The sequence below is a fragment of the Ostrinia nubilalis genome, chromosome 16 (genome assembly GCF_963855985.1).
Source record: "Ostrinia nubilalis chromosome 16, ilOstNubi1.1, whole genome shotgun sequence".
Lineage (NCBI taxonomy): Eukaryota > Metazoa > Arthropoda > Insecta > Lepidoptera > Crambidae > Ostrinia > Ostrinia nubilalis.
Window position 1 is genome coordinate 10000001 of NC_087103.1, and position 13931 is coordinate 10013931.

The 13931-nt window shown below is 33.1% G+C and overlaps 1 protein-coding gene across 1 annotated transcript in view; it reads right to left on the minus strand.

Annotated features, from left to right (window-relative positions):
* Positions 1-9356, minus strand: part of LOC135079360 (lachesin-like) — an 87030-nt gene extending 77674 nt beyond the window's left edge. The window contains exon 1 of the mRNA XM_063974003.1: positions 9166-9356. The gene's annotated coding sequence lies outside the window, so the exon portion shown is untranslated. The remainder of the gene's footprint in view (positions 1-9165) is intronic.
* Between the last annotated feature and the right edge of the window lie 4575 nt (positions 9357-13931).

Genomic DNA, 13931 nt, shown 5'->3' on the forward strand with positions numbered 1-13931 from the left:
TGGAGCAAGGTGAAGTTCACTAAAAATAGCTCTAAGTGTATCATTAGACTCAAATATTGGAAAAAGCTATACCTTACCAATTTATAGATGGTCTCAATTGGTCTCTAAGAGGTTTGTTTTTCTGTTTATTTTTTGCCCTGTAATGCTCTCAAGTAGAAAATTTCGTAATCTAGTCTTGAGTATGAAATATAGAAATGCACTGAGTCTCGGTTTAGAATACGAGCATTATCTGGGGGCGTAGTGTGAATTTGAAACGCATTCGATATAGACATGTAAAAAAGTGACATTAAATGTATGACGGATTGTACAGCGCCCCTAGCGGAAACTTTTAAGAACTAAAATCTTCATATATTTTTAACGCAGTCGTTATCGAATGCGTTTGACGTAAACTAACACTACGCCTCCCGCTCTATTAATATTAGAAGTTACTATACTGCGACGCCTTGTTATATCGACACCTTGTTACTGCGATGTTACGTTACATCGAAAAACTTTACTGCGAAAGATTTTACTGCGATAATATCATACTGCGAAGCCTTGCGTAACTTTCTGTGTAAATTATGTAGGTACATTGATTTTCTTTTTCAAAACGATACCTAAGATTTTTTACCTGACTACGCCAGAAGGAGGGTTATGTTTTTCGAGTGTATGTATCTAATCTTCTAAATATATAAAAGGAGAAACTGACTGACTGACTGACATACCAACGCATAGCCTAAACGGCTAAACGTAGGCACTTGAAATTTGGAAGGGTCGTAGCTTAGGTACCGTAGAGGTGCACTAAGAAAAAAAAAAAGAATTCTAGAAACTTTAACGTTAGGATCATTGAAATCAGTTTCCCTAAGTAACCATAACAAGACGTGTAATTGAACAAGGCTTCGCAGTATGATATTATCGCAGAAAAATTGTTCGCAGTAAAGTCTTTCGATGTAACGAAACATCGCAGTAACATGACGTCGATATAATGAAGCGTCGCAGTATAATAACTTCGCAGAAAGGTTTTCGAAGAAACAAAATTCGATGTAACGTTTGTCGCACTCACGTAGGTAACCCTTTATAATACATACTAAGTATTACTTTTCTTTATTTACACAGTTTACCATATTACTATTATTTCAATTATATAGTGAGTTCCCAAAGGATTATACAAAAGGAACTTGTAAAATGGTAGAGCTTTTAAAATTCGATAATATTACGTGCATGACTACGTCATTACGGACGAATCTTCATCATAAAGCAAAATGGATTAAAGTTATTATTTTTCAAAATATATGAAATTAAATTAAATTACATTAAAATTAAATACAGAGTTAACAATTCAATTTTATATTCAAAGTAACAAACAAACAGGCTTTTATTATAAAACATTATCAATGAAAATAACAATAACGAATATTCTCCCAAAATGATATGCCACACGTAAGAATAGATAGAGCCGATTTTCCTATTAATATAAGAATCATATTTTGTGGAAAAAACAAATAAACGCCGACTTTTACGATTGGAAAAAATATATGCGTGGCTAAAATCCTAATTGTTTTGGGCAAATAACATAGCAGTAAAACGTTATGATTTAAAAGTAACACAAGTTAATTGGAACTTTTTTTTTCCTATTATGTACCTAATGGGCAAGTAACATAATATTAACAACTTTGCTAAATACATTTTTACTGAAAACCAAACAAAAAATACAAAGAGTTTTTATCATGTTTACATTAATGGGATTTTTTATAGAAATTCAGCGTGTTCAGTAATACACGTCTCCAATTAAAATATTTTGATAAAATATTTTACATTCTCAGTAATGTTGTTAGCTCCTTTAAAATATTACAAAACAGAATCTGCTGGAAGTTTCTGTACTTTAATATTTAGTTCCAAACTCCTTCATCAGTAAAATGATGACCGCCACAATTTCTTGAAACTTTGAGCATTCTATACTTTAGTAATACTTAGTTCAGTTCGCTATAGAATAGTGGTGGCGAGCGAGCGACTTTAAAACTTTGCTACTGAATATTGCACGAAAATATAGAGTGAAATTTATAATATGCTCGGATGTCCCAGATTTCGTTTGCATGAAGATCAAAGTTCAATCCCCTATTTTCCTTCCTTCACACTTTATGCCGGTTGCAGACCATGAGCTATGCTACGTTAGTTTAGCTTAGCTTGCATATTAGCTGACACATTTTTACGCATCTATAGGGTGGAAACGATAAGTGATCTCACTCGATTATTTCTAAACTATACAAGATATGGAAAAACTGGTTACTGTTCCTGAAAGTGCTTTACAAGATCTATCCAACGGTACCAATAATAGGTTTCAAAATAAACTGGATCTATCCGAAAATTCAATGTTTCCAGCTTCTATATCACTTATCGTTTCCACCCTGTATAGTTGTGTGCAGATTGCAAACTATTATGCACTGGAAGCTTATCTATGCGCGAGGTAATGTGAGCATTTCAGGCAAAAAAATACTGTAAATAGTGTAAGTTTCATGTTTGGACGATAAAAATTCAGGCATTTCACATACACTCGTCGTCAAATAAATCGCACCTCCCGCAACAAGCACTTTTAAAAGTATGCATCCCCACTTCCCACCAATATTGGTACCATTTGAAAGCCTAGTTCTAACCTTCATTTCATTAAAGGAAAGGTTTTTACCCCAAAAATGTGTCTTTAGAAGGATCCAGAGTCACTTCTTCAAAAAATAGGTAGTTACGCTTGAGCCAACTTTTATGGCTATAAAACTGTTAAGTTGGGATTAATCACTATTCATCTGTTAAAGAGGACACGTGAGAGCATTATTTGGTTTTATAACCATAAAAATTGGTCTAATTGATCCCAGAGGTGAGCCCAAAGTGAGGTCTTTTTTCAAGTCACATTTATGGTAAATGTTAATCATTGATTAAGAAATTTAATGTGTTTTTCTTTAAGGATATTTATTGGGCTTTCAAATAACACCAATATTGTTGGGGCACCATGATTATGTCAGAAGAAAATCTTTAAAGTTCGCGTCGCGGAAGGTGCGATTTATTTGATGTTGAGTATAGTTTGAGTACTTGCTTACTATTTTGCTTCAGAAATTAATGTACCTACACGAGTAGTCGGATTTTCCGTTGATTAATATTAATATTTTTTTCCCACAGCCCAATATCTTTTCAATACATATTTAGCTGGAATAAATATTGTAATGACCAAAAACGGTTCTGTGCTCAGTAAACAATGTTTAACCAGATGATTTAATTTGGGGAATGTTTTATTTTTATTGTAATTCTCTGGGTAACCCGTTTTCGGGTTTATTTATGAGAATCCGCGTAGCAATACATCTTGCGTAAATTGTAATTAAGCGTTGCAAACAAAATATTCCAGCTTAGAGGAGATTGAAATTTTATATGAACAAGTTTATTGGATTTATTAATAGAAAGTATCGTATTTCTCGTTATTTTTGAGGTGAACGGCCTGAGAAATGATATCCAGAATACTTTAATTTCAATAATGATCATTTTACATCAATATCTTATTTATTCAGTAATAGCGACCGCCCCGGCTTTCCCCGGGCTTAAAGATTTATGTAGGTGTTATTATGTAACTTATTGGAACCTACCTATGTATTTCCATGTACTCGTAATAATTTAAGGTATTAATAAGTGCAATAGGAATATGGGACTGACGCCAAGGGGAGAATTTTTGTAAGGTGTCTGACCCTATAATGAGTTTGGATGTTCGACGTCATCAGAAGGTTATTGATTTACAATAGAGTAAAAATATATCTGGAAAAACATGAAAACACGCCAGGTTTTCATTCATATTTTATGAGTTCAAGGAATTATTTCATATCACGTTTCAATCGTTTTGTTATCCCAAACGCCTATTTTAAAATAAAGCAATACTGATAAATTGGGATTGCGGAATCGGTCCCGCGTATTGTGGTTTCAGGAATGGTAGGCGGGTACCGTCAATCAAAATAAAAGGTTACAGATATAAATAGGTACTCGTACTGTACTATTTTGGTACAACACTGTAATTTTTGTTGCCAAATAAGTACCTATTATAGTCTTTTTCACGTAAGATGATCCGTATGACACTTCAAGGTTATCCATATTACGCATACTACATAATATGCAGAATATTTTTGAAAAAATATTTGTATTTTATTAGCAATATAATAAAAATAAATTAACTACTTGTTTTGAAATATATAGTAAAATCTGAGTCTATTGATTATATTTTAATTAAATACGATGTAAAAATATTTTTTATTTAATGTACGCAATGTGTGAAACGGAATAGATTTAGTGCTGGGGTATTTCTTGTATATTAAAATCGATTATTTCCGCGGTTCATTAATCGATTGCAGTGAATGCTTAGTCATTAAAAACATCACAAAAATCAACTATATTTTTCGATTATTGACTTTAATAAACACATTGAAAATAAATTAATAGTTTTTAATTTAAAGAAACAGAATCAGTACTTTTTAGGAATCGTTTTTTTTAACACGATCCATGAAATTTGAATATTATCAATAAAAAATTGTTACAATAATATTTGTAATTAAAAAAAACATCGTTATGGTTTAGTTATGTGACATCTCTAAATCTTTCAAACTCGAAACGTCATACGGATCATCTTAGGTGAAAAAGACTATAAAGTCACATTTTGTGGTAGGTTGATCTGCTAACTGCAAGTTAGGAGAGAAGAAGATAAGACGGGGTTACCCAACGAAAACTGACTAATTAATCTCGTTCTACTGCTAACCGCAGTTTACTAAGTATAGTAAAGTGGATAGCACGTCAAACTGAAACTATGTTTCAAAACAGAAAACAAAGGTTTATTTTTTGTATGGAGTCTGGTATGGAGGTCCAAGTCCATACCATCCGCAAATTGGCAAAATATTGATTTTTCCAATATTTGAGTAATCACAAACATTACTATGATATCTCACAGAGCACAGGATCACACACGAACCAATCATATAGCTATATTGCGAACGCTGTGCATTCAATTTGCTGCTTCACTTAAGCAAGCATCGTTTGTGAATATGGGCGTAAAAATCAGACCTCTAAGGCTGGGTTGCACCATCTTTCTTTAACATTGACAAACGTCAAAAATCTGTCAAACTCCATACAAAACGCTCCGTTTATCGTCATAGTTACCGTTAAAGTTAGGTGGTGCAACTCAGCCTAAATATATCACTACTAATATTATAAATGCGAAAGTCCCGAAAAAGGATATAGGATACTTTTTATCCCGGTTTTTGAAACAGGGGCGTGCGCGATTAAGTTTTCCTGTAACAGACAAAATTTCACGCGGGCGAAGCCGCGGGCAAAAGCTTGTAACTACATAATGATAAATGTTACTAAGTACACTGTGGCTAAAATTATGATTAAATACTTCCTATAATTAACAATTCTGTGCGGAAACCAACGAGCATTTCAATAAAAACTTTTTTAATATGTCAAAATGAACATCACTGGTTGAGTGGATGGATACAAAGTGGAATAAATTGAATATTTCCTTTTGAAGAGAGGTATCTAATTAAAAGTTGAACAACAGGCAATTCTACGAGTATAACGACGCTCACGAATGAACAAACGAATAAAAATACGGTAAGGTTGGTATAGAGGTATAAAGGTATAGTAATAATATTTGTGATACAGAATATTCATTACATTTTTTAAATCCAAGATAATACTTTCTTGGAGGGAAAGTGATACAATTATTTTTACATAAATACCTACATAAACTAAGTACTGAAAGATAAAAAGCGGATTCTGTAAGTTGATTTAGATGTGGAGTGCTATCACAGAACTACTGTGCCTTTTTGAAAAACTGTATAATTATCATAGCAATGATAGGCATATCCTACCACAAACATTTTCATGCAAAATGTTGCCTAGAGAAGACCATCAACTTTGTAAAAAAGTTATCAGATCTAATGTGGAGTCAAGCTTCTAACTCTTCACGCCCTAACTCTACAAGATCTAACAAAACAAGCCCTACATCTTATTCAAAATAAAAAAAAATATTTTGTTTAAAATGACTGTGTGTAACAATGACTAAAATATTTATTTTTTAAAATTGGGACAGAATTTAAACACCCCGTTACACCCAAACAAACAATTTAAACACAATGACATTTCGATTCATCACTCCGTGATCGCAAAATGTTCGGTATACTGATCAAAATAGCAATCAATCACTTATAACACTCAGCTTGGCTTCACAACGCGGGTGTTAATTATTACCGTTATTAATTGCTAATGTATCGGCTTGATTTAATTAGTTTAATTAACGAAACTTATATCTTATATCAAATAACAAAAAGGTAGAGATTGCCCTACCTATACATTGTAGACAGATAAGATATTCTACGTACATACGGCTTGAAATATGTAAAAACTTTATCTGGATTCAAAAAAGCAAAGAAATAAAGTTCAAAAAACTAGGACGTCAAAAATATAGGAATCTTTTCCTATTTTCCACGTCTCGTTACACTACTGCAAGGAAATTCCAATGTACCCAAGTTAAGCCATTTGACCCAACTAGCGAAGGTTCAGTTGGCAGAAAGAAGGTCTGTCATCGGACCAACACAAGTTACTTAATTTTTTTCTTTAAAAAAAAAGATTATTAGTAATTGTCAACGTGTTTATAAATTAATGATATAATTTATTGAGAGGAAAATAATATAATGTTACTAGGTTCCTTATTGAGATACCTACTCAAGTAATCACATAAAATTAAATTACAATAATTATATTGTTGTGTATCCACGGGATTTTTCCTTGCTGTAGTGTAACGAAACGTGGGACATAAGAAAAGAATTATTATCACAAAAACCGTACAAGACCGAAGTAAATGGCGACATCTCCCACCAGTAATTATCAAAAAATTCGAAGGCGCAAAAATCACCCTCATTTACTCGACCAATTAAAAAAGCATGTCATCACATTTCGCTGCTGAAATTTTAATCATAATCCTCGTAAATCGTGTCCCAGAGGCAATAAACTGATTAAAATTCCCGTGTTATAAAATCAAGCAGTATGCAGATTTTGTTTTATGTCCGACAAAAATTTAATAGTCGGCTGGGAACGTTTGAAGTTAGCTGGTAAAAATTAGAGGGGATATTATTTACTGCATTTTTATAGCGTGAACGTTGCACGAGACGTTACTCAATTTTGATGCATGAGGAAGCTTTGAAAAATAATTCTATTGGGTGCTGATCAGTGGATAAGGTTCATAAAAAGCATTTTTTCAGAGTTGCTACACGATGAGATAGATAAAATTTTATATCCATACTTACTAACATTATTATGCGAATGTAACAGTAACCTTTGTAAATGGTGATGCAAATAAATATCTATCTATCTAAAGTAACAGTAATGTAACGTTTTTCCCTGTTTAAACCGGGATAAAAACTATCTTACAATATTCCTGCGACATATCGATTCACGCAGCCGAACCTGGCAAAAGCTATTTTTATAATGATTTTAATTTGGTAGTAGGTACATTTTTAGTATTACTACAGACCTCTTTGATTACAAGCCCTAAAACCTTTCAACCTTCTAACATAGATGTATAGATAATGGACTAAATAAATTGTCAAACGTAATAAGTAAACATGTGATAAGGGTCCAGGACCTTGTCGCCTTAGTTTCCGAGTAATCCATATGTTACAGTCAAAACTCATAATCGGGCAAAACTACTTTTGACTGCAAGAATCAGTCATAAGTGGTTTTGACTGATGTACTTGGTCACTATCACTTTTGACTGATTATTCCAGTCAAAAGTGGTTTCGTTTGATTTAAAATCCTACCAATTGGCCTAAATTCATACAAAGTGTTATGATTAGTGAAAATTAATTGGATATCATCAAAAATGTGTAATCAAACCATTTTAAAGTGTCCTATTTATGTCATATGTGCATTCAAATTGACCACACCTACTATAGATAAGTCTACAGTAATGTTGCTTTTTATTTATTCTCAATATTTTTAAGAAATCTAGGTACTCTTCAAATATTATTAATTTTAACTGTTTTTTTGCGGTTAAAAGTGGTTGACCAAACCAAAGTAGAAACGCGTTTCGTCAAAAACTGTAAAAATCAGTCAAGAGTGGTTTTGACCGATTATAAGTTTTGACTGTAACACATACATATTTATGTCGAGAATTTCATGTAGATTTTGGATCCATTAATAACTTCATACTGACAAGGCCCTATTTCCTTGACACGTCACTTTACCCGTTCATGTAAACGGCTGAAGAATTTGAAATGTTTTCTAATTATTATTATGATCTGCCTATGCAGATTAAATTTTCTTATTACATAATTGTATTGTATATTTATTGAAGCTGCCATTTAACTCTTGAAAAGCCAGTATCTTGCATATTAAAGAAAAAAAAAACATTAACTGTTATAGAATAAAATCAAAATAATGCTGTTAATTATTTTTTTCCTAGTGGACGTCATCTAAAGCTCTTCTGGGTTTATCTTGATTTTATGATAAGTCGTCAATAAAGCTACTTACTTATTGCATCTGCATAATACACCAATTCCATACTCCCAAATGCTTAAGCTGTCTTTTCTTTTGCTGTCTTTCTTTCCAGGTTTAATTTAGTATTATGAAACGTAGGTAGTTTTGGAGTTTTTCCCTCAAGCTTAGATTCAAGACTGAAAATATTATGTGTATTTGTTTTATCTATAAATAAATAGATCTACTAAAGTTTCAAGAAATCGGTGAAATCACGAGTGTCATCGTAAGCTTTACTTGGATGTTTTGTTAAAAAGTTGAATTAACTTGCAAGAAATTGTTGATAAAAATAAATAAAGCTTTTAATTCATCTCAATAACTTAAAGCTACTACGAATTTTTCTATGACTTAGTTAACTTTATGCACCAGTAACTTTCACAAGATATTGCTAGTTTTCGTAACAAAAACTTACGACTTTTCCAGTTTCAGTAACATCATTTTGCGACTTTTATCATAATCATTAATATAATTTCTTACTAAACTCATTAAGTTGTTCAGTTAAGGAATTACAGTAACGAATTAATTTGTAACTTGTTTACACAACTTAATTACGTCTAAGAAATCCTCTCTCGAAATTCTCGCCGCACCCGTTCGCATTAAAATTCCAAAAGTAACTTAAAAAGTAAACAAACTTACTTCAAACAATTAAATCCGATCGCTCCGAACTTTGTTTTCACTTTGCGGATCACCACCCCACAGAACAAACCACTCGTTCCAATAAAGAATTTTATTTTCGTCACTGTAATACTAGAACTGTCGACGGCTGGTGATACGAAGACGTAATAATATCGAAAGAGATACGCGACGGCAAATTACGTCCTAGCTTGGACGCGTTCCGGCGAGATCTAAAAAATCAGAGTCCTGGAAGCTTATTGCCGTACTGTCTCGTGTGGAAATTCGGTATACCCACTACCAACCCCAATTTCAACTTTAAATCATCACTAATACGGTCGCTATTCGAGAGAGGGTACCGTCCGTAGAATACGAGATCCAAAATTCCCGATCCCGTTCCCAAATTCAACTGAAAACCAATCCTAATAAAGTTGAAAGTTGGATAAAGAGAGGGTCCGTAGAACACGAGAGGGAGCACAGATGCTGCGCGCATGCGATATCGAAAACTCACACACAAATCGCGATTGTGTTTGTGTGAATGAAGCACGTTACATTGTTCGCTGGGAGCTGGACACCATTGTAGTGGACATCCGAGCAGATAACTTGACGCAACATAAACTGTGATTAATACATTCGATAGGTGCAATGTTGGCCGTGGACATTGGACAATTGGTTCCAATTTCTGTATCAACCAAGAGACTGAGAGAGAATGCACATTGTCTTTTTTTTCTCATTCTAAACTTTTTTAGAAAATCATAAGATTCTTACTTACTTACATGGTTTAATGTGGCCAAGTTTCATTGTTGGAAAAGTTCATTTGAGTTCACGAGTATAATGTACCTAGAACATGAAAAAGATTAGTTACTTATTTGATAATGTTACCGTGGGAACGTACCTACTTACAATACTTACATAACTATAATTTTATCTAGGTACCTACTTATCTAATACTGATAAATAGATTTAATTAAATAGTCGGATTAATAAGTTGAGTTTGAGATGATTAGTTACCGGTTTCTGATAAAATATCAGATTGTTATCTGCTATCTTCAGAGACGTTAATTGCCAGACAACTCTATCCGAGAACTGTGAAAGCTAAAGTTATAGTTTATCTGACAGATAGGTTTCTAATAGGCTGTCAGGAACTTTACACTAAGTATTAAGGAATGGAGTAAAGGTTGCCGATTATCAAGTTCGCGCTCGAACCGAACAAAGCTCGCGCTAGTTCGCACGTCGAACCACAGAATAATAAATAATCCCTCAGTCGTCGGTTCGACGTCCGCGTGTGGACAAACGTTCATGATTTACTTTTTATTGTCCGTTTATTTATTTAAATAGAATAATTTTAATAGCGATTGAGAGTAAAGTTACTTCACATTGAAGCATATAAATATAAATGAATGTATCCATTATTAAAAGTGTTGAAACAGACTTACAACAATTTCATGAATGATTTTGCGAAGTGGTCAATGATTCATCATTGTCATTTCAATGACTGAAAAGGAACAATGTTGAAATATTTTCAAATGTGTGACCACAGTATCGATTGTAATTCAAGTTGGATATTTATTTTAAAATGTCACATTCTGTAAAAAAAAACTCCTTTAACGACACTTAAGTACTATTTGTAATAACGAACGCATTTACTTAATAATAAATATGTTAGCACAATAATTTGAATTATTGCAATAACCGTTGGGACAGAAAAGTTCTCGAGTGGCGTCCACGGGCCAGAAGACGTAGCGTGGGCACGGGCAGGTCCCTAGGTGGACCGACGATCTGTTGAAGGTCGAGGGAAGAGCCTGGATGCGGGCAGCGCATGACCGGTCGTTATGGAAATCCTTGGGGGAGGCCTTTGTCCAGCAGTGGACGTCATTTGGCTGAAACGAGTGCAATAACATTATTAAGAGAAATTAAAATTATCCAAATAATAAATCACTCCTAATACGCATTTATTCAAGTGACAAAATTGAATATTTACTTAATTAACTCGTTAAGTCTGATTCGTTTTAGTATTAAAAACAATACATGATTAGGCTGAAATTTATATTCAGAGCGAATAGGTGCGCCCACTTGAAAAACCTTTAGGCTGAGTTGCACCGTCTTACTATACTTTGACAAACGTAAAAAACACTAGTTATCGTTATAGGTGCAGCAACTCATCCTTATTTGTTTAAAACCCCTTAAAATTGTCTTCACTCAATCTACGTTCTCTTCCTCTCTTACTTGTACTATGTAATATAATACATAAGGGAGAGTCCGGTAATTTGGACCAGTTTTTTTCAATCCCATTTTACACATAGTTTTCTTTTGTTTTTGCTAATGTTCATGGTATATAATTAAAGAGAAATTATTCAACTTACTATTTCATAGGTATTAATCAACATAATTGTTGTATATTTAGCACAATTCAACAAAATACGAGTTCAGAGCTTCGGTCCAATTTAGCCAACCGGTTCGATAATTTGTACCACAGGGTTACTAAATTGGATTTCAATAAATTTCAAGCCTATAAAAAACTATGGCAAAATATTATACGATACATTCTTAACAAATTAGGTAACGAAAAGGAACAGTAGTTAATAACATAGACAATCGATATTGTTTTACACGTTATCACGATTTTCAGTAAAAGTTTTGTAATTCCAATTATCGTAACGCACACTTGTACCTAATCTACTTTTCCAGTCTTTTGCTTTCATTTATTGTTAGTCAAACATAACTACGCTATGATAACTTCAAAATATGATTTACTAAAAAAAATGACAAAATCCTTTGGTAAAGTTCCATACAACTTGATGTGGTACAATTTAGCCGACTAGGTGATAGTGCTTTTAAAAAATCGGTAAAAAATATAGCTTATAAATACCGAAAAATGTTTCAAATAATTGTAATCCACGCTACTTTACGCTTCTAAATAATATATTAGAAACACCCTGTGATTAAATTTAACAAAATTACAAACTAAACATGCATTGTCAAAAGTTACTTGAAAACAATGTAAAAATACTTTTTAAAATAAAACACACGTGTTCGTTGTCACGCCAAAAACCACATGGCCGATATTAATTGAATTTAGTTGTGTATCGCTGAGTGTTGCAATTACAGACATTCAATAAATAATTTACGAAATATGAGGGTGGTACAATTTACCCGGCGGTACAATATACCGAACTCTCCCCTATACACACCGTGGTATATTAAGTGAAATATTGTATCACCTTATGTAGGTACTAGTTAATAGATGCGAATTTGAACAAAAAAAATAAAACTTATGGGACTAAAATTCTGGCCTTACTTCGTTAACTGATAAAGATCATTGACCTTTACATTTTCAGCAAATAACTCGTAATATTCACTGCAAATTAAACTTTAATAAAAACCTGATTAGAATGTTCTTTGGATAATATTTAAGTTGAATAAATATTAAATAAACATTTTCATTTGATTTTATTCGAAATTTATCTACGAATATTTAATTATACTGTGTAACTGATTCGTACGTAAGTAGCATCAGAAATAAGAGATTTTATTATCTAGATTTATTTTATTCATTATCTGATATCAAACATTGTAAAGCCTAGCCTTAGAGAATTTAATTCAAGTGTATATTTTTCTAAAGTAATGAGAATAATAAGCTTTATTTATGCTAGTACTAAGTTGGTTGTATAAATTAATATCGCCGGCGATCTGCACGCGTTGCTGTAGTTGAACTATTACAGCGAGAAATGAGAGCTGTTCCTTACTAAACGTTGCTGTCAAATCAATCAAAAATAATTACGTTCGATATTTTTCTCGGAACCCTTTCATGAAATGTTTTAAAAATGACCCTATTTACTTTCCGGTAACATATACACGTATATCTGAGTAACATTGTGGTCATTACTCATGTCGTAACAAATAAGGCTGTATTACGATTTATTCGCCGACATACAGGGTGTCCCAAAATTTGCACGTCATACTGACATCACAGGTAATAAATGAGCTTAAGACGTATCTAAAAAAGTAAGTATATTATGTCCATTGTTAAAAATAACTAATATGAGTCATATTTCAAAACTCATCAAACTTTTCTATGGAAATATCTTAAAACTTATGAAAGTTTTGTGGACATATTAAGCTTGTTCGATGCGTCTTAGACTCAGCTACCTCCAGTGTCAGTGTGACGTGCTGATTTTGAGACACCCTGTATATACCCTAAACGCCGCTAACGTATACACTTTGGCCGGATTTGCGGCTATTGTTATTCATAATTGCAAATGATATGCGTGTTTCTGTTTGCTGGACAATCCACGCAATCACTACATCTCGATACGAATAAACGGAATCGATACACTGACAATATCTACTATCATTATGGGTACTGATGATAGAAATCCATGGTCTGATAAGTAATAATCACTTATTAAGCCTTAAGCCCACAACATATTTGTAAATAAATAAAAAATCAGGAATACCTACCTATTTATTCAATTACTAAGCGTTTCGATAACTCTTTTATAATAGAAAATCAAACGAACTTACCTAAGTGACGTTCGATGATTATTAAACGATGTGATTCGCCCGAAGAAATTACATTATATTTACTTGTAGTAGCACGAGTTGGTGCTGCCATCTACACACGTTCAAAGTAAACTAAAACAAAAAACTGCCTGCGAACACCGCTCCTGCGCTGGCCTCATACACGTTGAGACCTGTCGGCCCATCCACACCTATTTTGTGCTTCCTGGGCAAGACACGATTGTGTCAGGGATAGGGAGGGATGTAATTTCTTCGGGCGAATCACATCG